Genomic DNA, 25,936 nt, shown 5'->3' with positions numbered 1-25,936 from the left:
GAAAAAGTGCTTCTGGATTTCCCTCCCACCTCATTGAATAGAGCCAGAGCTTGGAAATATTACTTTTAGAATAATAACCAGAATTCCAACCAGTATGAACAATATTCAGAATCCCAAATGTTTTAGACCACAGCTGTTCTGAAAGTTGTGGTCTAAAAAGTAACTTGATCAAAGTCTGGGCCACTCAACCTTAACTATCATCCAGGGCCAAAGCCAAAAAAATGGGGAGGGGGGGGGTTGAAACTTTTTTTTAACAAATCATAAAGAGTAGTTCTATAATGCAAAATAATTTAGAAATCAGGCTCCATCAATAAACTTCAGTGGACACTCGAGACATAAATTTCAGTGGACACTCATGGGGATTTGGTTAACCAGTTAAAATTCATGAATAAACCAGTTTGGTTTTTTTTAAAAAAAAAAAAAAACCTGAAAAATTTCAGGGGGGTGTTGAACTCTAAGCCCCCCCCCCCCCCCCCCCGGTCCCTTGGCTGTCAGCTGCATCAACCATCTATCTGACTGCTTCCCAGAGATAGATGGGATTTTCTGGTATGAACTATAGGCAGAATTGAAATTTAATTTCCATGTTCTGGACGGAGTATAGATGTTTTAGTGCTGTGTATGTCCCATTATGTTTTGTTCACGCTATAAGAACATCGCTTTGTAGGTAAAGAACAATTTTTTGGGTATTCCATTTGAAACATTTTGGGGTTGCACGGAACAGCATTTTTACTTAAACATTATAACTCAGCCAAGATAAGTAAAGAAGCATGGAGTGGGGAGGTGATACTCCAAGTGCTATTAGATGCATTTTAAATAATTGTATTAAGTTAAACAGGCTAAAAATATCTTTTAGTGATTTTTTAAGTCAACTTACAAATTAACACACTGATCAGAGATGTTAATAAGAAGGGTTAAAAGTGTACATGTGAAAGTTGTACCTCCTTATAAAAGGAACAAGTAGCGATTGAGTAATTTATTTCTCCAGAGCAAAGGAAGAAAACAGGCAGGAATGTATTTAAAAAAACAAGCGCCGATACGCAGGACGTGACAATGTGATCAAGAACCCAAAGAGGTAAGGATGAAAAGTTTGCTTTGGATGAGAACAGGAATTTGGAGAGACTTGACTCAGAAGAAGAGAATGAGTTGTAGGGAAGGGCAAAAGAGCAGGGCAGCTAAGCAGAGCAAGGATCAAGAAAGTAAGTGCTGTGGCTGCCCACCTTTATAAAGCCAAAGGTAAAGGTTTCCCCTGACGTTAAGTCCAGTCATGTCTGTCTCTGGGGGTTGGTGCTCATCTCCATTTCTAAGCCGAATAGCTGGTGTTGTCCGTAGACACCTCCAAAGTCATGTGGCCAGCATGACTGCATGGAGCGCTGTTACGATACCTATCGATCTACTCACATTGGCATGCTTTCAAACTGCTAGGTTTGCAGAAGCTGGAGCTAACAGCGGGCACTCACTCCGCTCCCGGGATTTGAACCTGGGACCTTTCGGTCTGCAAGTTCAGCTCAGTGCTTTAACACACTTCGCCACCGGGGCTCCGCATAAAGCCATAGGTAACTAGCGAGAACAGTGGATCTCAACTTGGGGTCCCCAGATGTTTTTGGCCTACAACTCCCAGAAATCCCAGCCAGTTTACCAGCTGTTAAGATTTCTGAGAGTACCCCAGGTTTCTGGGGACCCCAGGTTGAGAACCACTGGGCTAGAGCCTTGTCAATTGCCTGGTTTTCTGCAAGAATCTAGGGATAATTAAATGACAGGGACAGCAAATAGAGGTTGATGGGATGGGAAAACCACTCACCGAATTCCCCTGTCCACACAACCATAATGCTTTTGAGAAAACATAATAGATACTTTTAAAATCCTAATTCCTATATAGGTGAATAAGAATAGGTTGTCTATGGCCAGATGGAGAAACCCTGCAGGCCACAGCTTTCCCACCCTTAGGATAGAATAACTAAGGGAATTGTATTAAAAGTCTAACCAGGAATGGGTTATGAGCTAGAATCCGTTTGAAGACCAACCCCAAAATAATTGTGGCAGCAATGCATCAACTAAAAATCTTCCCCTTACCACTCGTCAACACAATTGCATTCTCACAATGTCAGGAACATAAAGATTTTTCCCAGTTACATGTTACAACTTGGATTCTCAAGGAGGAGCAGAAGAGATCTGGTTAAGTGGCCAATATATATGTGTGTGATGAATGCTTCCTTATGATAAGATGTGGTTCTATGGAGTTGAAAAGAAATCCCACAAATCTCTTGATTGCCAGCTATGCTTGAATATTCAATTTTTAGACAATGCACTTGAGATGTGGTGATACCTTCAGAAGATTCTGGATTTTTATGACTAGCTGAATCACCCTCATGCTTTAGATGTGAGTTTGGGATAAACAATCCAATGCTCTAACTTGGAAGTAGGTTGTTATTCTGGATTTATCTCCAGCATCCCATACCACCAACCACAGTTGTATCCTTCGGTATTGCCAGGCTGGGATGAAACTTTGGGGTGCACTGTTTTAAATAGTTCTCATTCAGCCTGAAGAGTAACACTGTAACACTGTAAGTAGATAAATAGGTACCACTTTGACGGGGAGGCACCCTGAAAAACATGTTGGCTAAAATCCTTCCAAAAGATAGTATTGGGGGAATACTGTTCAGTGTCATCTCTAGTCATGTACGATCTCCTAAAGTGTTCTAAATTGTGTCCATTATACAATTTAATATCTACATGAGACCTCTAGAAGACCGTTGGCTTTCAAGGTCATTGCCAGTCATATCTTGGCAATACGCACTGAACGCTGTTTCTCCTTTCCATCTAGTCTGAAGAAGCCACAAATGTCTTGAATAGCTGCCTGAAATGAGTAATGAAATGGATGTGGGCTGACAAGTTGAAGCTTAATCCAGAGATTCCGGGCAAGACAGAAATGATTCGGCTCAGTGGGATTACTGATTGGATGATGGAATTTAGCCAGTTTTGATTCAGGTTCAATTGGGGAATGATATTTTCTTTTTCAGAATGCATCTGGAACTTAATTTCTTTGGATAGTTGTATGTAGGAGGGATATTATCTAATTTAAACAATTCATTTTTATTACATTTCCAGTATAACTATGCTAATTGTGATGCCACTCTTACCGGTAGTTTCAGACTAGTGTTTCTATTACGTGGCATTAAGCTAGCTTCAACACATGGCAACCAATTGGGTTGAAAAGATTGGGTTATTAACAGCCCTGCTTCAATCTTGCAAAGAACCAGCTAGCACAGTGGGTTAAACCACTTGCTATAGAAGATCCTGCTAACTGGAAGGTTGGCAGTTCAAGCCCAGGTCGGGGTGAGCTCCTGCAGTCAGCCCAGCTTCTGCTCACCTGGCAGTTCGAAAAGAACACTGTAAGTAGAGAAATAGGTACTGCTTTGATGGGGAGGCAAAAGGCACCCTGAACATGCCGAGTAAAATCCAACCAGAAAAGGCGTCCATGGATGACAGGCTCCTCGACGTGGAAAATGAAACGGCAGCAACTCCCCATGGCCAAGTCGAGCACAGCCGGATGCCGAAGATGAAAAGAATGAAGCCTTGCCTCTGTTTACTACTGTCATGTCTTTTTTATTGTATAACAACATTGAAGGTTTGCCATATATGTACCTGTAATCTGCTCTGAGACCCATCGGGAAGATAGACGAGAATATAAATAAAGTATATATATAAAAATTCAAGGCTAAGTCTTCCATGACTGAGTCAATACTGTACATCTGTAATGCAGTATTTCTCTTTCTACTGTTTTATATTATATCAAGCCTTATTATCTTTCTGGTGCAATAAGCTTGCACAACAAGCAGGTTTCAGACCAGGGGAAAACTGTACAGGTCAAATTCTTCATTTGACTGAACATATCGAGGAAGGCTATGAGAAAGGCTGCATTACGGGAACAGTCTTTGTGGACCTTACGGCAGCCTATGACACGGTGCAACATAGAAAAATGCTGCATAAAGTCTACCATATCACCCGGGACTTTGACTTTACAAAAACTGTCCAGACCCTCTTAGAAAACCGCAGCTTCTATGTGGAGTTTCAGGGCCAGAAAAGCAGATGGAGGAGGCAAAAGAATGGTTTACCCCAAGGCAGCGTTCTTGCACCAACCTTATTTAATATCTTCACGAACGATCAGCCACAACCACCACTCAAAGAGCTTTATATATGCTGATGACCTTGGCCTTACAACACAAGCAAAAGATTTTGAAACAGTTGAAAAGCAACTCACCAATGCCTTGAAAGATTTCTCCAGCTACTACAAAGAGAACCACCTGAAGCCTAACCCTGCCAAGACACAAGTGTGTGCTTTCCACCTACGTAACCGCGAAGCCAACAGGAAACTGAAAGTTACTTGGGAAGGCCAAGAGCTCGAACACTGTTTCCATCCTAAATACCTTTGTGTCACCTTAGACCGAACACTAACATATAGGAAACACTGCATGAACACCAAGCACAAAGTAGCTGCACGCAATAACATCCTGCGGAAACTGACTGGCAGCGCATGGGGAGCAGACCCACAAGTAATAAGAACATCAGCCCTGGCCTTGTCTTTCTCAACTGCAGAATATGCCTGTCCTGTTTGGCACAAGTCTGCCCATGCAAAGCAGGTGGACGTAGCACTGAATGAAACATGCAGAATCATCACGGGATGCCTTAAACCTACACCTGTTGATAAACTCTACAAGTTAGCTGGCATTGCCCCTCCTGACATGCGACGGGAAGTTGCTGCTAACGGTGAGAGAAAAAAGGTCGAACATTGTGAAAGCCACCCACTGCATGGCTATCACCCTCCTCCCACCAGACTCAAATCAAGGAAGGGCTTCATGAGAACCACCACTCCTCTTGATGTTCCTCCAGCAGCAGCAAGGGTGTCCCTCTGGGCAGCTAAACCTGGCAATTCTAACTGGATGGCCCCCCAAGAGGGTCTTCCTCCAGGGTCAAGCCAAGAATGGGCAACTTGGAAGTCCCTGAACAGACTCAGAAGTGGAGTGGGCAGATCAAAAGACAACTTGGCAAGGTGGCACTACCTGGAGGAATCCTCCACCTTGTGTGACTGTGGAGCTGAACAAACAACTCAGCATATGTATGCTTGCCCACAATGCCCTGCCTCATGTACAGAGGAGGAGTTGTTTAAAGCTACAGACAATGCGGTTGCTATTTAGTTGCTTGTGATTTCTTTTTTTTTATTTCCATTATTTGAAATTTATTTGTTGTACAATGCTTTTGACACGAAATAAATAAATCTTTCTGGTGAATCCTGTTACATCCAAAGTTTGATAGCCTTATTATTGGCATTTTGGCTTGTAGAAAAAGTCCAGGCTTGATTTGCTCTTGGATCCATTTGTTTGTCCTTTTGGCAATCCATGATATCCATGGAATTCTTCTCCGACAGCAGATTTTCATCCTATCAGCTTCCTGAGTTTCCAGATTTCAATTATTTTAAAATTGTAACAACATAATAATAATAATAATAATAATAATAATAATAATAATTTTTAAAAATGTTATTTATAACCCGCCTCCATCTCCCGGGGACTCAGAGTAGCCCAGGAATCAATAGATAAAAACAGACTCAATAACAGCATATATAATTAAAACAAGATAAACATTCATAAAATACATCAGTGGGTCTCAGGACAAAGGTGGAACTATTAAAAATTGCAAGGGAAGGCAGGCATGTGCAAAACCCCTCTCGTCCACCTAAAGCAAGGGTCCCCAAACTAAGGCCCGGGGGCCGGATGCAGCCCTCCAAGATCATTTACTTGGCCCCCACCCTCATTTATAATATAATATTTTTATATCAGTTTTAATAATATAATACATTGTATATACATATGATATTGATAATATTATCATTTTATACAATATAATAATAATACCATATAATAATATTGATTATATGTTATACATTACATATATTACAGTATAGTGGTATAGTTCAATATAGTAATATATAATGCTAATATTGTGCTATGCTAACAATATAATATATTGTATGTACATACAGCTGCTCTGAGTTCACTTTAGGGTGAGAAGGGTGGGGTATAAATGTAGTAAATAAATGTAGTAAATGAATAAATACATAATTTTGGACTTAGGCTCACCCAAAGTCTGAAATGACTTGAAGACACACAACAACAACAATCCTAATTAACCTGACTATCTCATTGGCCAGAAGTAGGCCCACACTTCCTATTGAAATCCTGATAGGTTTATGTTGGTTAAAATTTTCATTTTTAAATATTGTATTTGTCTTTCATTGTTATTGTTGTTGTTTTGCACTACAAATAAGACATGTGCAGTGTGCATAGGAATTTTTTCATGATAATGATAATTTGGCCCCTCAACAGTCTGAAGGACGGTGGACCGGCCCTCTGCTTTAAAAGTTTGAGGACCCCTGCCTTAATGTATGGAGCAGTGAAACCATTTATGTCTTACCCAGGATCTCCTGTGTTTGGGGTCAAATCCAACACAAGGTTTGCTAGCTTAAAAATGTCCCTGATCCCTGTGTTTAATCAGAAAGCACAGCAGAGCTCAATAACAGAACAAGATATTCAGGGAATCTCTGGGATTTATGTTCTTGAGACCAGCATGAAGAGTTCCTTGTACCTCAGTCCAGACTGCCATCCAGGAAGCCTTGGACAGTGGCCACATGTCAAACACCAGCAAGCCAGCACTCAAATTCTTCCCAAACACTAGGTTCCTTCCACACTGTCCTATATTCCAAGATCTGATCCCAGATTATCTCCTTTGAACTAGATTATATGATTCTACAGTGCCAGATAGATTGGGATAAGAAGATAATCTGGGATCAAATCAAATCATTTAATAAAGGTCACAGTTTCATATAAATTTGGTATGTTTAGTACATTTAAGGTATAAAAATAGTTATAAAAATAGATACTGAAGCACAATAGGGGAGGTAATCTGGGATCTGATCCTGGGATATAGGACAGTGTGGAAGAGGCATGTGAAGCACTGCCTCAAGCCATCCCAAACATCTTAACTAACACCACTAAAGAAAGCCCAGATCTACCAAATGTCTTGCTTTTTGCAATATGAAAAAGTTTGGCCTGCATGGAATCTCTTCAGGGACTGAGTGGAAAGAGAAAGCCACATGGTGAGGATGTGCATGTTCATCTGGCATGTGGATTAAGTTACCCCTGTCCCAAAGGAGCCTTCCCTCTTCTCAGTAGGTTACAAATAGAAACTTTGGGGGAATCAAAACCTCTATTCTGAATCAGGATCATAGTGCAGTGAATTGTCAAAGAATGAACGTCACTCTTGTCAAGAGATGCGAGGAAAAGGCCTTGAACCTGGCATGATTCTCTACTGTGCCTCAGGTCTTTCTGCATAACTGCTTTCTTTCTCTAAAGGTGACAGAGATGACCTGCAGACTTTAATAAGGGCAGTTGACTCATAAGTAAGAAAGCCATCTCACCACCTGATTCACAACAAGGTGTCTATGTGGCAAAAGTTGTGTTCTGTTTGCTACTGCATCTTAATATTCAGTGAACTACCATCCTTTTTCTCCTTATGCCCTTATTCCACCTGTCTGTTCCTGAAAGATCTGAGAAATGACAGGCGTTGAATAAACATCTGGTGTAATACACTTGTACACAGAATACATCATGCGACGTGCGGGGCTTGACGAATCCAAGGCTGGAGTTAAAATTTCTGGAAGAAACATTATCAACCTTAGGTATGCAGATGATACCACTCTGATGGCTGAAAGTGAGGAAGAGCTGAGGAGCCTTATCATCAAGGTGAAAGAAGAAAATGCAAAAGCCGGGCTGCAGTTAAACATCAAGAAAACCAAGATCATGGCAACCAGACCGATTGACAACTGGCAAATAGAGGGAGAAAATGTGGAGGCAGTGACAGACTTTATATTTCTAGGCGCGAAGATCACTGCAGATGGAGACTGCAGCCAGGAAATCAGAAGACGTTTACTTCTTGGGAGGAGAGCAATGGCCAACCTTGACAAAATAGTGAAGAGCAGAGACATCACACTGGCCACGAAGGTCCACATAGTCAAAGCAATGCTATTCCCCATAGTAATCTATGGATGCGAGAGCTGGACCATAAGGAAGGCTGAGCGAAGGAAGATAGACGCTTTTGAACTCTGGTGCTGGAGGAAAGTCCTGAGAGTGCCTTGGACCGCAAGAAGATCCATCCAGTCCATCCTCCAGGAAATAATGCCCGGCTGCTCACTGGAGGGAAGGATATTAGAGGCAAAGTTGAAGTATTTTGGCCACATCATGAGAAGACAAGAAAGCTTGGAGAAGATCATGATGCTGGAGAAAATGGAAGGAAAAAGGAAGAGAGGCCGATCAAGGGCAAGGTGGATGGACGGTATCCTTGAAGTGACTGGCTCGTCCTTGAAGGAACTGGGGGCGGCAATGGCCGACAGGGAGCTCTGGCGTGGACTGGTCCATTAGGTCACGAAGAGTTGAAAACGACTGAACGAGTGAGACAACGACGACGTAATACCCTTGGAGATGAAGAAAATGTATTGGTGGGTGAACATCTTCCCTCTTTCTTCCTCCAGCACCTTGTGCTGCCTTACATAGAAACATAACTTGAATACATGTTATTTCTGTGTGTCAACTGACTCCGCTGAAAAGTCTTGCAGCTGGGGTGATAGTTGTTGTGAAAACTGGCGGCTCTATAGTCTCGCGAACTATCATCTAATATTTCAGTTATAAAGTAAAGAAAATTTGTATGTGTGTGAACCCTCTCCCTTGGGGGCTACGTTGCCAATGCAATGCACTAAATTTAGCATTTGGGGGAAGGAACAAAGAGGCATCTCTCCTGAAACTAATCTGTCTTGAATGCAACAGCAACAACCTAATTCTCATCCCATCTTTAAGCTCCGCATTGCAGCTCTGGTTGGTTGATCTCCATCCTTTCTGTCCATGTGGGAAGCTACTTCAAAGGCTTCCAAATTAAAATCCAGCGTTTCTTGCTCTGTTATGCAGCTGCTGGGAGTGCATGAGGTGAAGGTGATTATAAAAATAATGTTGCAGGCTTGCTTCGCCTTGCTCTGGACACAGATCAGCGTGGAATCTGATCCCTTCCCTATTGTTTCTTGTAAGTAACATCCAAGGGAAACTGCTTTACAGGTGTGCGCATCTTTTGTAACAGATGTAACTCAAGTGTATTTTATACTTAGCTGTCAAAACATGGATACAAAACATATTCTATGAAACAGGTTTCAGCTTTGGATGTGCTAGACAAAGTGTGTGTGTCTGATTCGGAAACATATGTTTTGGTATTTTTAACAACCTGTCTTTTAGGGCACATGCTTTCACGATGGATATACCATAAGATACATTTTGGAAATGATTTGACACATCAGATTAAAATACAAGAGTAATTGCAAAGGCAACAGTGCGTGGCTATAAAAAATTAATTCAGATCTATACATTTCACAGGATAATATCACTTTAAATCAACTAATTAATCAACTGCACAATGGAGGATCTTCTTGCAGAGACACCAGAGGCACTCCAAGTGGCCAGCTTCTGGTCAAAGGAAACCTAGTATAATGCCAAGTTTTTAACTTTTTGGTTTTTCTATACATTGTAATTGTATCCTCAATTCGCATCTGACATGATAAACTACGAATTCATAAGGGGTGTGTGGGCATGAAACAAGTTTTTTAAAAGGGATTAATCATCATCATCATCATCATCATCATCATCATCATCATCTTTATTTATACCCCGCCACCATCTCCCCAATGGGGACTCGGGGCGGCTTACATGGGGCCATGCCCAGAACAATACAATATAACAAAATATAATAGAACAACAAATCATAACACATTAAACAACACAATAAAAGAAAATATACACTACATTAGACAAGATCAAAAGAACAATAAAACCAAGGGCGGGCCACATGAATACTAGGTTAAAACTCGGGGTGAGAAGGGAAGTAGGAGTAAAAACCACAGAGGACAGGATTATATAACTTTTCAGAAAATGTACATCTTTGTTTCTCCTTGATGGATTAGAAAGAAGGGATACCACCTGAAACCAAGACCATGATTTTCAGGCCAAACATGATACAGCTGTATATATATTTAAGAAAAAGCAAGGACTGTCCAGGGATTATCTTTAAAATAATCAATACTTCATCCTGTCCAGTCCAATCATGCACATGTTTATGTGGAAGTAAATCTTCCATTGAAGACCAGGTGCAGGCTATATTTCAGAGGCAAGAATTGAGGTGCCTAAGAAAACCTTATCACACTTGTTGTTTGACATGGTTGAAGGATTGGTTAACCTTGCAAAAAAATGTTATTATAGGTAGAAGGAGAGGGTCTGAAATTTGAGATACACACCTATCTTTGGTATGATCAAATAAAAGCAGATTCAAACTTTAAAAATCACTTCATAAGGAACACACTATTGTGAGTGTAGAATAAATATAAGAATGGATAATATTCAAAGATGGTGTTTTCTGCATGAAGCTTTATGATATTCTCCACATGAAAGTTTGTTTAAAAAAGAACGATCTTTGGGAGGGAAATGGTCAATTTATAAAGATGTGTTGCTGTTGCATAACAAACAATATAGAGTTAACGACAGAGGAGCTCAAAATACAATGGTTTGCAGAATGGTTTAAGATGGACAAAAACTTGTTTGGATTTGTAACTGGTAAACCAGAATTTGAAACCTTATTATACTCTGCGGATGGCCATATGATTGCTAAAATGTGTAAATTATTGTTAAAATATGAAATGGAGGGCAAACAGGTGAAAGGTTGTATGGTTAAGTGGACACAAAATATTGCCATACTAATAGAATTGGAACAATGGGAAAAGATTTGGACAAATAATTGAAATTTCTAATGTGTATTGATTTAAAAGACAATTTGTATAAGATGATGTATGGATTGTATCCAATGCCAGAGATACTTTCTAAGATATACAAAGGCAGATCTGGTTAAATACCTTCGTTGCCAGTTTGTTATCAGTTAGGCATAAAAACCAATATTATACAGTAGAGTCTCACTTATCCAACGTAAACGGGCTGCCAGAACATTGGATAAGTGAATATGTTGGATAATAAGGAGACATTAAGGAAAAGCCTATTAAACAACAAATTAGGTCATGATTTTACAAATTAAGCACCAAAACATCATGTTATACAACAAATTTGGCAGAAAAAGTAGTTCAATACGCAGTAATACTATGTAGTAATTACTGTATTTACGAATTTAGCACCAAAGTATCATGATATATTGAAAACATTGACTACAAAAATGCGTTGGATAATCCAGAACGTTGGATAAGTGAGACTCTACTGTATACCTCTATATATCCAAAGTCATGTAAAAATGTGTTTAAGTGCAGGCCAAGGTCTTTAGGCACTGCACCTAGTGTGCCGATCACCACTGGGACCACCTTGACTGGCTTGTGCCAGAGTCTTTGCATTTCGATCTTTAAATCCTCATATGCCAGCTTCTCCAGTTGTTTCTCTTCAATCCTGCTGTCACCTGGGATTGCAAGTTATTATTATTATTATTATTATTATTATTATTATTATTAATATGCGGTGTCCAGGTTGGTTCATCAAGTGCTCTGCTGTGCCTGACTTCTCTAGTTGACTTAGTCTGCAACGCCTTTCATGTTCCTAGATTCGTGTTCGGGCAGTGCGGTGTTTGGTGGTCCCTATGTAGTATCATAATAAACTATGGCATGTTCTTGGTGGTATGGGGATACCAAGTCACCTTGTCTGTCTCCTGAGAAATCTGTATAAAGACCAAGTAGCCACAGTAAGAACAGATCAAGGAACAACAGACTGGTTCAAGATTGGGAAAGGAGTGCGGCAGGGCTGCATACTTTCACCCTCCCTATTCAACTTGTATGCAGAACACAACATGCGACATGCGGGGCTTGAGGAATCCAAGGCCGGAGTTAAAATTGCTGGAAGAAACATTAACAACCTTAGGTATGCAGATGATACCACTCTGATGGCCAAAAGTGAGGAAGAGCTGAGGAGCCTTATCACCAAGATGAAAGAAGAAAGTGCAAAAGCTGAGTTGCAGTTAAACATCAAGAAAACCAAGATCATGGCAACTACACCTATTGATAACTGGCAAATAGAAGGAGAAAACATGGAGGCAGTGACAGACTTTATATTTCTAGGCGCGAAGATCATTGCAGATGCAGACTGCAGCCAGGAAATCAGAAGACGTTGACTTCTTGGGAGGAGAGCAATGGCCAACCTTGACAAAATAGTGAAGAGTAGAGACATCACACTTGCAACGAAGGTCCACATAGTCAAAGCAATGGTATTCCCCATAGGAACCTATGGATGCGAGAGCTGGACCATAAGGAAGGCTGAGCGAAGGAAGATAGACGCTTTTGAACTCTGGTGCTGGAGGAAAATCCTGAGAGTGCCTTGGACCTCAAGAAGATCCAACCAGTCCATTCTACAGGAAATAATGCCCAACTGCTCATTGGAGGGAAGGATATTAGAGGCAAAGATGAAGTATTTTGGCCACATCATGAGGAGACAGGAAAGCTTGGAAAAGATCACGATGCTGGGGAAAATGGAAGGAAAAAGGAAGAGAGGCCGACCAAGGGCAAGATGGATGGACAGTATCCTTGAAGTCAGACATGTAGCCAGTGGGGGGCTTGAGGGGCTTCAGCCCCCCCTCCCCCCGAAATTCTCAGGATGGTCTGCGAGAAGGTCTTAAATTTATTATTTAAACTGTTATGTTTATTCATATCATGATCTGATCACCATGCCCAATATATCCCATATGCATGGGGGTATTGGGATAATGATACAAAAGGTTTGCTAGGGTAGACCTTCCCGCAATCAGACTCAGCCCCCCCCCCCCCCCAACCAAAATCCCAGCCCCATCCGAATCAAAATCCTGGCTACGGGCCTGCTTGAAGTGACTGGGTTGACCTTGAAGGAACTGGGGGCGGTGACAGCCGACAGGGAGCTCTGGCATAGACAGGTCCATGAGGTCACGAAGAGTCGGAGACAACTAAACGACTGAGCAGCAGCATATATCCAAGGTCATGTAAAAATGTGTTTAAGTGCAGGCCAAGGTCTTTAGGCACTGCACCTAGTGTGCCGAGCACCACTGGGACCACCTTAACTGGCTTGTGCCAGAGTCTTTGCATTTCGATCTTTAAATCCTCATATCATGCCAGCTTCTCCAGTTGTTTCTCCTCAATCCTGCTGTCACCTGGGATTGCAAATTATTTTATTATGACACAGCAAACAAGATAGACATGCTGGATTTCGTATCACAAAATCACAAGTCGAACACTTCCCAAGTGTCTAGGACTGCTTGATGTATTTTCGGATGATGCGTGCGGATCCCAGTAGGGTGGCCTTTTGCAGTTGACAGATCGTAATTTTGTCAATGTCTATTGTTTCCAAATGCCGGCTGAGATCTTTTGGCACGGTACCCAATGTGCCGATCACCACCGGGACCACCTGCACTGGTTTCTGCCAGAGTCTTTGAAGTTCAATCTTGAGGTCCTGATAGCGGCTGAGTTTTTCCTGTTGTTTTTCGTCAATGCGACTGTCACCTGGGATGGCAACATCAATGATCGAAACCTTTTTCTTTTCCACAACTGTGATGTCTGGTGTGTTGTGTTCCAGAACTTTGTCAGTCTGGATTCGGAAGTCCCACAGTATCTTTGTGTGCTCATTTTCCAATACTTTTGCAGGTTTGTGATCCCACCAGTTCTTTGCTGCTGGGAGGTGGTATTTGAGGCATAAGTTCCAATGAATCATTTGGGCCACATACAGTAGAGTCTCACTTATCCAACACTCGCTTATCCAACGTTCTGGATTATCCAACGCATTTTTGTAGTCAATATTTTCAATACACCATGATATTTTGGTACTAAATTCCTAAATACAGTAATTATTACATAGCATTAATGCGTAATGAACTACTTTTTCTGTCAAATTTGTTGTATAACATGATGTTTTGGTGCTTCATTTGTAAAATCATAACCTAATTTGATGTTTAATAGGCTTTTATTTAATCTCTCCTTATTATCCAACATATTCGATTATCCAACATTCCGCCAGCCTGTTTACGTTGGATAAGCGAGACTCTACTGTTAGTTGTGCCTCTGTTTGTAGTCAGTCTGTGCAATTTTCTTACAGCAGCTGAGGATATGATCAATGGTTTCGTTGGTTTCCTTGCACAGTCTGCAAGTTATTATTATTATTATTATTATTATTATTATTATTATTATTACAGTAGAGTCTCACTTATCCAACGTTCTGGATTATCCAACACATTTTTGTAGTCAATGTTTTCAATATATCATGATATTTTGCTGCTAAATTTGTAAATACAGTAATTACTACATAGCATTAATGTGTAATGAACTACTTTTTCTGTCAAATTTGTTGTATAACATGATGTTTTGGTGCTTCATTTGTAAAATCATAACCTAATTTGATGTTTAATAGGCTTTTATTTAATCTCTCCTTATTATCCAACATATTCAATTATCCAACATTCCGCCAGCCTGTTTACGTTGGATAAGCGAGACTCTACTGTAGTTGTGCCTCTGTTTGTAGTCAGTCTGTGCAATTTTCTTACAGCAGCTGAGGATATGATCAATGGTTCGTTGGTTTCCTTGCACAGTCTGCAAGTTATTATTATTATTATTATTATTATTATTATTATTATAGTAGAGTCTCACTTATCCAACGTTCTGGATTATCCAACACATTTTTGTAGTCAATGTTTTCAATATATCATGATATTTTGCTGTTAAATTTGTAAATACAGTAATTACTACATAGCATTAATGTGTAATGAACTACTTTTTCTGTCAAATTTGTTGTATAACATGATGTTTTGGTGCTTAATTTGTCAAATCATAACCTATTTTGATGTTTAATAGGCTTTTTCTTAATATTTCCTTATTATCCAACATATTCACTTATCCAACATTCCGCCAGCCTGTTTACGTTGGATAAGCGAGACTCTACTGTAGTTGTGCCTCTGTTTGTAGTCAGTCTGTGCAATTTTCTTACAGCAGCTGAGGATATGATCAATGGTTTCGTTGGTTTCCTTGCACAGTCGGCAAGTTATTATTATTATTATTATTATTATTATTACAGTAGAGTCTCACTTATCCAACGTTCTGGATTATCCAACACATTTTTGTAGTCAATGTTTTCAATACACTGTGATATTTTGGTACTAAATTCCTAAATACAGTAATTATTACATAGCATTACTGCGTATTGAACTACTTTTTCTGTCAAATTTGTTGTATAACATGATGTTTTGGTGCTTCATTTGTAAAATCATAACCTAATTTGATGTTTAATAGGCTTTTATTTAATCTCTCCTTATTATCCAACATATTCGATTATCCAACATTCCGCCAGCCTGTTTACATTGGATAAGCGAGACTCTACTGTAGTTGTGCCTCTGTTTGTAGTCAGTCTGTGCAATTTTCTTACAGCAGCTGAGGATATGATCAATGGTTTCGTTGGTTTCCTTGCACAGTCTGCAAGTTATTATTATTATTATTATTATTATCAACACAACGACGTTGTATGGCACAGCAAACAAGATAGATATGCTGGATTTCGTTTCGCAAAACCACAAGTTGAACACTTCCCAAGTGTCTAGGACTGTGTGATGTATTTTCTGATGATGTGTGCAGATCCCAGTAGGGTGGCCTTTTGCAGTTGGCAGATGGTGATTTTGTCAATGTCTATTGTTTCCAAATGCCGGCTGAGATCTTTTGGCACAGCACCGAGTGGGCCCATCACCACCGGGACCACCTGTACTGGTTTCTGCCAGAGTCTTTGAAGTTCAATCTTGAGGTCCTGATAGCGGCTGAGTTTTTCCTGTTGTTTTTCATCTATGCGACTGTCACCTGGGATGGCAACATCAATGATCCAAACCTTGTTCTTTTCCACAACTGTGATGTCTGGTGTGTTGTGTTCCAGAACTTTGTCAGTCTGGATTCGGAAGTCCCACAGTATCTTTGCATGTTCATTTTCCAATACTTTTGCAGGTTTGTGATCCCACCAGTTCTTTGCTGCGGGGAGGTGGTACTTGAGGCATAAGTTCCAATGAATCATTTGGGCCACATAGTTGTGCCTCTGTTTGTAGTCTGTCTGTGCGATTTTCTTACAGCAGCTGAGGATATGATCAATGGTTTCGTCGGTTTCCTTGCACAGTCTGCATTTTGGGTCATCAGCTGATTTTTCAATCTTGGCCTTAATTGCATTTGTTCTGATGGCTTGCTCCTGGGCTGCAAGGATCAGGCCTTCTGTCTCCTTCTTCAGGGTCCCATTCGTGAGCCAGAGCCAGGTCTTCTCCTTATCAGCTTTTCCTTCAATTTTGTCAAGGAACTTTCCATGCAGTGTTTTGTGTTGTTGTTGTTGTTGTTATTATTATTATTATTATTATTATTATTATTATTATTATTATTATTATTATTATGCGGTGTCCAGGTTGGTTCATCAAGTGGACTTCTCTAGTTGACTTCGTCTGCAGCGTCTTTCATGTTCCTAGATTCGTGTTCGGGCAGTGCGGCGTTTGGTGGTCCGTATGTGGTATTGTATATGGACTTACGTGGTCACGTCAACATTTCTCGGGGGAAACGCGCTCGCCAGTGGGAAAGTGGAAGGAACCCTGGATTCAAGCAGCCTCCAAAACAGCGGCGTTGAAGAAAGGGGGGGGGGGGGCAGAGAAAGGCGGAGCCACGAGGCCCGGTTCCTTCCCACCCGCGGCTCCTTGGGCCCCTTTTTCCGAGGGAGGAGGAAGAAGAGGAGGAGTCCAAGCGGATGGAGGCGAACGGGAGGGAGGCTGGCTTCTCCGCGGAGAGGACCCAGCCAAGGTACCTCGGAGGGGACACCCCTGGCATCCTTTGCTCGGAGACTGAGGAGGAGGAGGCCCTTCCCGCTTCCTCCAAACTTTGAGCCTTCCTCTCAAGCGCCTTTCTCTCTTGTCGCCCCTTCAGAGTTTGCAACGCCAGCCTGGACTGAGGGAGGAGAGGAAGCGCGCCTTCGCTTTGGGGTAAGTCTTTTCGCTTTTCGCCTTGGCAGGAGGCTAGAGAGCGGGCACTGGCTCCTCATTCCCCCCCCCCCCTCCGATAAAAAAACCCGAGCCCCAGACAAAGCAACCCCATCCCTTGGACCCCAAAGCGCTCTCGACTCTCTCCGCAGTTCTGTGACTTTCCTTTGAAACTCAGCTTCTCTCCTGAGGGGAGAAATAAGGCATAACGGAGGAGGAGGAGGAGAAGCAACGTCTGGGTCATTCCTAGCCTTTGCCTCGCCGTCCTTTGGGCTTTTTCATTTAGAGAGGCGTACCTAGATTTCAGTAAGGCCTTCGACAAAATCTCTCACAGCCTTCTGGCAAACAAACTAGTCAAATGTGGGCTAGACAAAACTACGGTTAGGTGGATCTGTAATTGGCTAAGAGAACGAACCCAAAGGGTGCTCACCAATGTGTCGTCTTCATCTTGGAAAGAAGTCACGAGTGGAGTGCCATAAGCAGGGTTCCATCCTGGGCCCGGTTCTGTTTAACATCTTTATTAACGACTTAGACGAAGGGTTAGAAGCCATGATCATCAAGTTTGCAAATAACACCAAACTGGGAGGGATAGCCAACACTCCAGAAGACAGGAGCAGAATTCAAAACGATCTTAACAGACTAGAGAGATGGGCCGAAACTAACAAAAAGAAGTTCAACAGGGACAAATGCAAGATACTTCACTTCGGCAGAAAAAATGGAATGCAAAGATACAGAATGGGGGACACCTGGCTTGACAGCAGTACATGTAAAAACGATCTTGGAGGCCTTGTGGACAACAAGTTAAACATGAGCCAGCAATGTGATGCAGCTGCTAAGAAAGCCAATGGGATTCTGGCCTGCATCAATAGGGGTATAATAGTGTAATGTGATCCGCCCTGAGTCCCCTTTGGGGTGAGAAGGGCGGAATATAAATGCTGTAAATAAATAAATAAATCCAGGGAAGTCATGCTACCCCTTTATTCTGCCTTGGTCAGACCACACCTGGAATACTGCGTCCAATTCTGGGCACCGCAGTTGAAGGGAGATGTTGACAAGCTGGAATGTGTTCAGAGGAGGGCAACTAAAATGATCAAAGGTCTTGAGAACAAGCCCTATGAGGAGTGGCTTAAAGAACTGGGCATGTTTAGCCTGCAGAAGAGAAGGCTGAGAGGAGACATGATAGCCATGTACAAATATGTGAGAGGAAGTCATAGGGAGGAGAGAGCAAGCTTGTTTTCTGCTGCCCTGCAGACTAGGACGCGGAACAATGGCTTCAAACTACAGGAAAGGAGATTCCACCTGAACATCAGGAAGAACTTCCTCACAGTGAGGGCTGTTCGGCAGTGGAACTTTCTCCCCCGGACTGTGGTGGAGGCTCCTTCTTTGGAGGCTTTTAAACAGAGGCTGGATGGCCATCTGTCGGGGGTGCTTTGAATGCGATTTCCTGCTTCTTGGCAGGGGGTTGGACTGGATGGCCTATGAGGTCTCTTCCAACTCTACTATTCTATTCACAAGCAGCCCCAGTTGCGGTCGCTTCCAGCTGTTTCTCTTCGGGAGTCGGCCCCAAAGAGTTGTTTTCCTTCCTTCCTTTCTTTCGTTCCTTCCACACAACCCTGTCCGATTGTGGTTGGCAAGCGCTTTGCTTTGGGGAACTTAGGGCCTGGAGAGGGAGTGGCGTAGGTCTTGGATTGCCAGCTCCCTGCCCACAAGAAACAACGGGGCAGGGATGGAAGAAACCTCTTTTGGAGGCTGGAGGTGGACCAGAGGAATGGCAGGCGGGCTAAGAAAGCAGAAGGAAAAAAAGCAAGGCCTGTCAGGTTTGGAAAGAAGGAGAGGGGGAGGATGTGGGGTCCCCTTGAAAGAGCCAGATGGGACCAAAAGGGAAGAGAGAAAGAAAGGGGGGGGGGGAAGCCTAATTGGGAACATCTGGGCAGCCCTCTTGGAAAAAAAGGCAAGCAGCTCCATATCCCGTTTCCAGCAGCAGATCAAGCGATTGGCATTCAGAACTGTTCAAAGACCTAACCAGGGACCTCATCACACTAGAGCTTGGATCCACTTTAAATTCACTTTAAATCCACTTTAGAGAGCTGGCTTTAAACAGCTCAGCCAGACAGGTCCTAGGTAAAAGGTAAGAAAACAAGCAGCATATAATCATAGAGGTGGAAGAGACCTCACGGGCCATCCAGTCCAACCCCCCTGCAAGAAGCAGGAAATTCATATTCAAAGCGACCCTGACAAATGGCCATCCAGCCTCTGCTTAAGGTAAAGTTAAAGGTTTTCCCTTGACGTTAAGTCCAGTCGTAACCGACTCTGGGGGTTGGTGCTCATCTCAATTTCTAAGCCGAAGAGCCAGCGTTCTCCATAAACATCTCCAAGGTCATGTAGCCGGCATGACTGCATGGAGTGCTATTACTTTCCCGCTGGAGCGGTACCTATTGATCTACTCACATTTGCATGTTTTCGAACTGCTGGGTTGGCAGGAGCTGGGGCTAACAGCGGGCGCTCATTCCGCTCCTGGGATTTGAACCTGGCACCTTTCGGTCCGCAAGTTCAGCAGCTCAGCGCTTTAACACACTGTGCCACCAGAGGCCTCAGGTCCTGGGTCTCACCAAACTTCAAACCCCAGAATGCTGCCAGAGGCAGAAAGTGGATTTAAAGTGGATTCATGCTCTAATGCAGGAATGGGCAAACCTCAGCCCTCCAGGTGTTTTAACTTCAACTCCCACGATTCCTAACAGCATGCCTGCCTCAGAGAGTTCCCTAACTCTTACAGTGGCTCCATAGTTGGTGTTTCCTGCCATTGAATCCTATGAGTATATGCCCCATCCTTCTTTAACTTGTTGCATTCTAACATTATGTCTCAAAATATGCCTTTGTATGGAACCTAATGATAACACTATGTAACAAAATTTGAAGAAGAAAAAAACCTGTTCCTTTGTTGTTGAAGACTTTCATGGCTGGAATCACTGGGCTGCTGTGATTTTTCCAGGCTGTATGTCCATGTTCCAGAAGTATTATCTCCTGACATTTTGCCCACATCTGTGGCAAGCAGGGAAACCCCTGGTGGTACAGCAGCTGAATTTGCTGACTGAAAGATTGGCAGTTCGAATCCAGGGAGTGGGGTGAACTCCCGCTGTTAGCCCCAGCTTCTGCCAACCTAGCAGTTCAAAACATGCAAGTGTGAGTAGATAAATAGCTCCAACGGGAAGATAAAGGCACTCCATGCAGTCAAGCCAGCCACATGACCTTGGAGACGTCTACAGACAATGTTAGCTCTTCAGCTTAGAAATGGAGATGAGCACCAACCCACAGAGTCGTACACAACTAGACATAATGTCAGGGGAAAACGTTTACCTTTACCTATGGCAGGCATCCTCAGAAGTGTGAGGTCTGTTGGAAACTAAGCAAGTGGGGTTTATATGTATGTGGAATAATGTTCAGGGTGAAAGAAACAACTCTTGTCTGCTTGAAGCAAGTGTGAATGTTGCAAATGGCCAGCTTGATTAGCACTGAATGGCCTTGCAGACTCAAAGCCTGGCTGCTTCTTGCCTGATGAAATCAATTGAAATCCACATGCATGGGAACAGTTTTGACAGAAAGAAGAAAACCATGAAAATGAACAAAATCTGGCAACCAGTATTTAAAAATACTCTAAAATAGGACAGTAAATAAAGAACAACATCTCAGAAAATGGCGGAATTCTAGACAAGAAACAATCAGGGCCAGCTAACACCTATTAACAAAGGATCCTCTCAGGCAAGAAGCAGCCAGACTTTGAAACTGTATAGCCATTCAATGCTAATCAAGCTGGCCATATGCAACTTTTACACTTGCCTCCAAGTTCTTTCTCCCACCCTGGACATTCCACAGATATATAAACCCCACTTGCCTAGTTTCCAATATACTTCACAACCTCTGAGGATGCTTGCCATAGATGTGGGCAAAACATCAGGAGATAATGCTTTGGGAATATGGTCATACAACCCAGAAAACTCACAACAACCCAAACTGTTCCTGATTTGAAAGTGATAATTCCTGTTTAGTTATCCAGTACTTGTTGTTGAAACTTGTTGTTTTACTCTAGAAACTTTGTTTTTTGTGGGTGCCCCAAACTATGTTGAATTGGTAAGGATGGATGAGATCTTCCTTTAAAAACTATAGAAAATGTGCTGCAAGATATCCCGCAAAAACAAAGTTTTTGCAGTTTCTTAAACTTTTTAAAGAAACTGAGCCTCCAGTGTGTTAAAGTGCTGAGCTGCTGAACTTGCAGACCGAAAGGTCCCAGGTTCAAATCCGGGGAGCGGAGTGAGCGCCCGCTGTTAGCTCCAGCTTCTGCCAACCTAGCAATTTGAAAACATGCAAATGTGAGTAGATCAATAGGTACCACTCCGGCGGGAAGGTAATAGCACTCCATGCAGTCATGCCGGCCACATGACCTTGGAGGTGTCTACGGACAACGCCGGCTCTTCGGCTTAGAAATGGAGATGAGCACCAACCCCCCAGAGTCAGACACGACTGAACTTAACATCAGGGGAAACATTTACTTTTACTAAGCTTTTTCCATATTTTTGTGATAGAACCAATTAGAAAATGACACTGATAACCCAGGAACAAAAAACATGTTACATTGTGCAATTATTCATAGCTCTCTCTATTCCAAGAAATGGTGATTGTCATGCTAGGTTTACTGTCTGTTGTGTGTAAACAAGTGTATGCCTCACTGTGGACGCTATGGAAAATCTAGGAGGCTAAGGGTGCATCTATCTGTAGAATTAATGCAGTTGGATGTCGCTTTGACTGCCATGACTCAATGCTATAAAACAGTGGTTCTCAATCTGGAGTCCCCAGGTAAATTGGCTGGGATTTCTGGGAGTTGTGGGCCAAAAACATCTGGGGACTCCAGGTTGAGAACCACTGTATAGAACGAAGCTTTATAAAATTTTTAGTTTCCCTTGCCAAAAAGTTCTGGCATCTCACGAAACTACGAAACCCATTCGAACCATAGCTGTTAAAGGTGGAGTCAGACCCATAGCCAGGATTTTGATTCGGCGTGTGTGTGTGTGTGTGTGTGTGTGTGTGTGTGTGTGTGAGTCTGAGTAAGAGAGGATCTACCCTAGCAAACCGTTTGTATTATTATCCCAATACCCCCATGCATATGGGATATATTGAGCATGATGATCAGATCATGATATGAATAAACATAACAGTTTAAATAATAAATGTAAGGCCTTCTCGTGGTCCACCCTGAGTTTGACTCCACCCAGCTACGTGCCTGGTTGGAGTCAAACTGCATGAATTCCACAGTATAGATGCACCTCTCAACATCACTAGGTGGAAAGAGGCGAGGATTTATGTCCTACAGCAATCTCTATCCTTAGTGCAGTCAGTGCTATATTTCCTATTCTACAAGGAGTAGATCTCTACTGTCTCTATAAGGGCAAAATATCTGGGGTGCCTTGGGGGACACCATTGTGGAATGGCCAAACTTTCTTCTGCTGCATTTGTGACCTGCGTGAGAAGCACATATTGTTCCCCTTTGACTATCTCTCAGATTTGAAACAACATCAAGAAGCGGATGCATAGGGGCTGGCTGGATTCTGCCTGTGCAATAGCCTGGCCCTGCCTTGCCTTGGGTTTTATTTCTTGGTCACACTTGAGGATGATGGCATGTCAAAAGCATTCAGATGGAATGCTGGGAGCTGGTGTCAAGACAGAGGGTGTATTCTGCAGAATCACATATCATAAGGTCATGTTTGGCAAACTAATGCAAAGCTTGGCACCTCTCACGGTATAGTTCTCAAACTTTTAAAGCCAAGAGCAGGTTCACAGCCCCTCAGACTGTGTGTGTGTGTTTTGCTTTTTTTTTTTTTTTTTGGGGGGGGGGGGACACACAATAGTTTGAAGAAAACAAATTCCTATGCAAACTGCACATATCTGATTTGTAGAGCAAACAAACATGAAAGAACATCACAATAATAAGATCAATTTTAACCAACATAAACTTAGTACAGTAGAGTCTCACTTATCCAACACTCGCTTATCCAATGTTCTGGTTTATCCAACGCATTTTTGTAGGCAATGTTTTCAATACATCGTGATATTTTGGCGCGAAATTCGTAAATACAGTAATTACTAGATAGCATTACTGCGTATTGAACTACTTTTTCTGTCAAATTTGTTGTATAACATGATGTTTTGGTGCTTAATTTGTAAAATCATAACCTAATTTGATGTTTAATAGGCATTTCCTTCATCCCTCCTTATTATCCAAAATATTCGCTTATCCAACATTCTGCTGGCCCGTTTATGTTGGATGAGACTCTACTGTAGTATTTCAGTGGGAAGTGTGGGCCTGCTTTTGATTGAGAGAGTCAAATTAATTAGGATCGCTGCTGTTGTGTGCCTTTGTTTTAGACTGAGGGCGACTCTAAGACTAAAGTTTTGGGCAAGGGCTGGGGAAGTGACCTTGGCAGGCCGCATCTAGCCTGCGGGCCATAGTTTGGGCACCCCTGCTCTATATCCATGGGTTCTGCACCCACAGATTTAACCATTTACAGATTGAAAGTGTTTCTTTTTCGATCCAAAAAGCAAATTTTGATTTGGCCATTTTATATAAGGGACACTGTGTAAAGGAACTTCAACATCCACAGATTTTGGTATCCACTGAGGAGGCGGGTGATCCTGGACCCGAACCCTTGCGGTGAGGCTCCGTGCTGGCTCCATTGGAGACAGCACAACTCGAGCAGGCTTCCGTGTTGGGAGGGAAGCGTCATACAATGCTTCCACTCCAGCTGTGGACAGGACCTCCGCCGAAAGTCCAGCAACGGCATGGGATAGGCAGCGTGCCTATTTGTCATTGAATTGGTGGGGAGGTGTCTTAGGAGGCTCCTCAAGCCCCGTCTGATGTGGCCCATATTCAACAGTGGTAAAGTTGTGTATTGAATTACCTCTAGCAATGTAGCCTTAGAGACGGCTAACCATGGCTGTTATTCTTCTAATTGTGACTGTTTGTTATTTTAAAGACATATAAGGAGCCCTGGTGGCGAAGTGTGTTAAAGCACTGAGCTGCTGAACTTGCAGACCGAAAGGTCGCAGGTTCAAATCCCGGGAGCGTAATGAGCACCCGCTGTTAGGTCCAGCTTCTGCCAGCCTAGCAGTTCGAAAACATGCCAATGTGAGTAGATCAATAGGTACTGCTCCGGCAGAAGGTAAGGGCACTCCATGCAGTCCTGCTGGCCACATGACCTTGGAGGTGTCTACGGACAACGCCGGCTCTTCGGCTTAGAAATTGAGATGAGCACCAACCCCCAGAATCAGACATGACTGGACTTAACGTCAGGGGAAACCTTTACCTATGTTCTGATAATAACCTTCATTCATGCAGATTTTTTTTTCTGATACCAATGAGTGCCTTGATCCAGGGTATTTTTCTGAATCCAATGAAAATTAAGATGCATTGTGTGGTATAAAATGCTTCATACCTTTGGGATACTAAAGACTCACCATACATATTTATAACAATATGATTATACCTTAACTGCCATGGCTTCATCCTATGGAAACCTGAGAACTGCAGCTTGAGAACTGCAGCCAGAGAGATCCTTTGGTGCTTCTAGCAAACTACAAACCCTGGGTTTCTATTGGCAATTAAAGTGGAATCATAGTGCTAGAACTGTGTAGCGTGAAAGAGCCCCTGGAGTAACACACGTCGCATTTGTTTGGTCACAGGCCACCTTCTGGATCGATTTGAAGGGCTTTCCTGCAGGAAAAGCTCCAGGAAATTCAGCGGGAGCGGGAGAGAGAAGGGAGATTATAAACAGATGTTTCTAACTCTGCCTGATGGCAGCAGTTTCTCAGAAAGCAAAGGGCTCCTCAGTTGCAAGAAGAAGATTCAAGGCAACCCTAACATCTTTAGCATCTTGAGACCTTGCCCTGTTTCTTTAGACATGCTTCTCCATGAATGTTCTATATTAAGCTCAGTCACTGAGCCAGAATATGTTTCCTTGGTCTGAGGTCTTAGCAATGTTTGTGTGAAAGAATAACAGAAAAGGTTATAACAGCTTCCTTTCGCCTGAGCCAGCTGGGAAGGACAAGTTTCCATCCTCTGCCCTCTGAATTAACTGAGTGCAGGCTACTTTTGCACTTTATTACTCAGTTTGCAATACAGTAGAATCTCACTTATACAGCACTCGCTTATCCAACGTTCTGGATTATCCAACACATTTTTGTAGTCAATGTTTTCAATATATCGTGATATTTTGGTGCTAAATTCATAAATACAGTAATTACTACATAACATTACTGCGTATTGAACTACGTTTTCTGCCAAATTTGTTGTCTAACATGATGTTTTGGTGCTTCATTTGTAAAATCATAACCTAATGTGATGTTTAATAGGCTTTTCCTTAATGCCTCCTTATTATCCAACATATTCGCTTATCCAACATTCTGCCGGCCCATTTATGTTGGATAAGTGAGACTCTACTGTATTTGAAATACGCTGAGAATAAAAGAGAAAAGTGTAAGGAAGAGAATAAAACTGGGACATTTTTAAAAATGGCTGAAAGATGTGACAAAAGAGGATGAGTGGGATTGCCCGTGCCGAATGAAGAAGTTGGAGAGGGTGAGACATATGACTACTACTACTACTACTACTACTACTACTAGGAATTCCAGACATGAATCAATCAGGGGCAGTTAACACCTCCAAACAAAGGATTCCCCCAGGCAGGAAGAAGCCAGGACATGAAGCTGGCAAAGCCATTAATGCTATTCAAGGTGATTAATTACAACCTTCTCATTGGCCTCCAACAAACAAGAGTTCTTTCTCCCACCCTGGACCTTCCACAGATATATAAACCTT

General features: G+C 42.4%; 1 protein-coding gene across 5 annotated transcripts in view; it reads left to right on the top strand.

The window, feature by feature from the left end:
* Positions 1-16,747: 16,747 nt before the first annotated feature.
* The window catches only part of kank2 (KN motif and ankyrin repeat domains 2), a 124,264-nt gene continuing 115,075 nt past the window's right edge, over positions 16,748-25,936 (top strand). For 3 of the 5 annotated variants that reach the window (XM_062971435.1, XM_062971434.1, XM_062971438.1), the window contains exon 1: positions 16,916-17,076. The gene's annotated coding sequence lies outside the window, so the exon portion shown is untranslated. The other 2 variants (XM_062971436.1, XM_062971437.1) reach the window with 1 other exon arrangement.

The sequence above is a fragment of the Anolis carolinensis genome, chromosome 2 (assembly GCF_035594765.1).
Source record: "Anolis carolinensis isolate JA03-04 chromosome 2, rAnoCar3.1.pri, whole genome shotgun sequence".
Classification (NCBI taxonomy): domain Eukaryota; kingdom Metazoa; phylum Chordata; class Lepidosauria; order Squamata; family Dactyloidae; genus Anolis; species Anolis carolinensis.
Note: the sequence above shows the minus strand (reverse complement) of the source record. Positions and strands in the feature narration are given on the sequence as shown.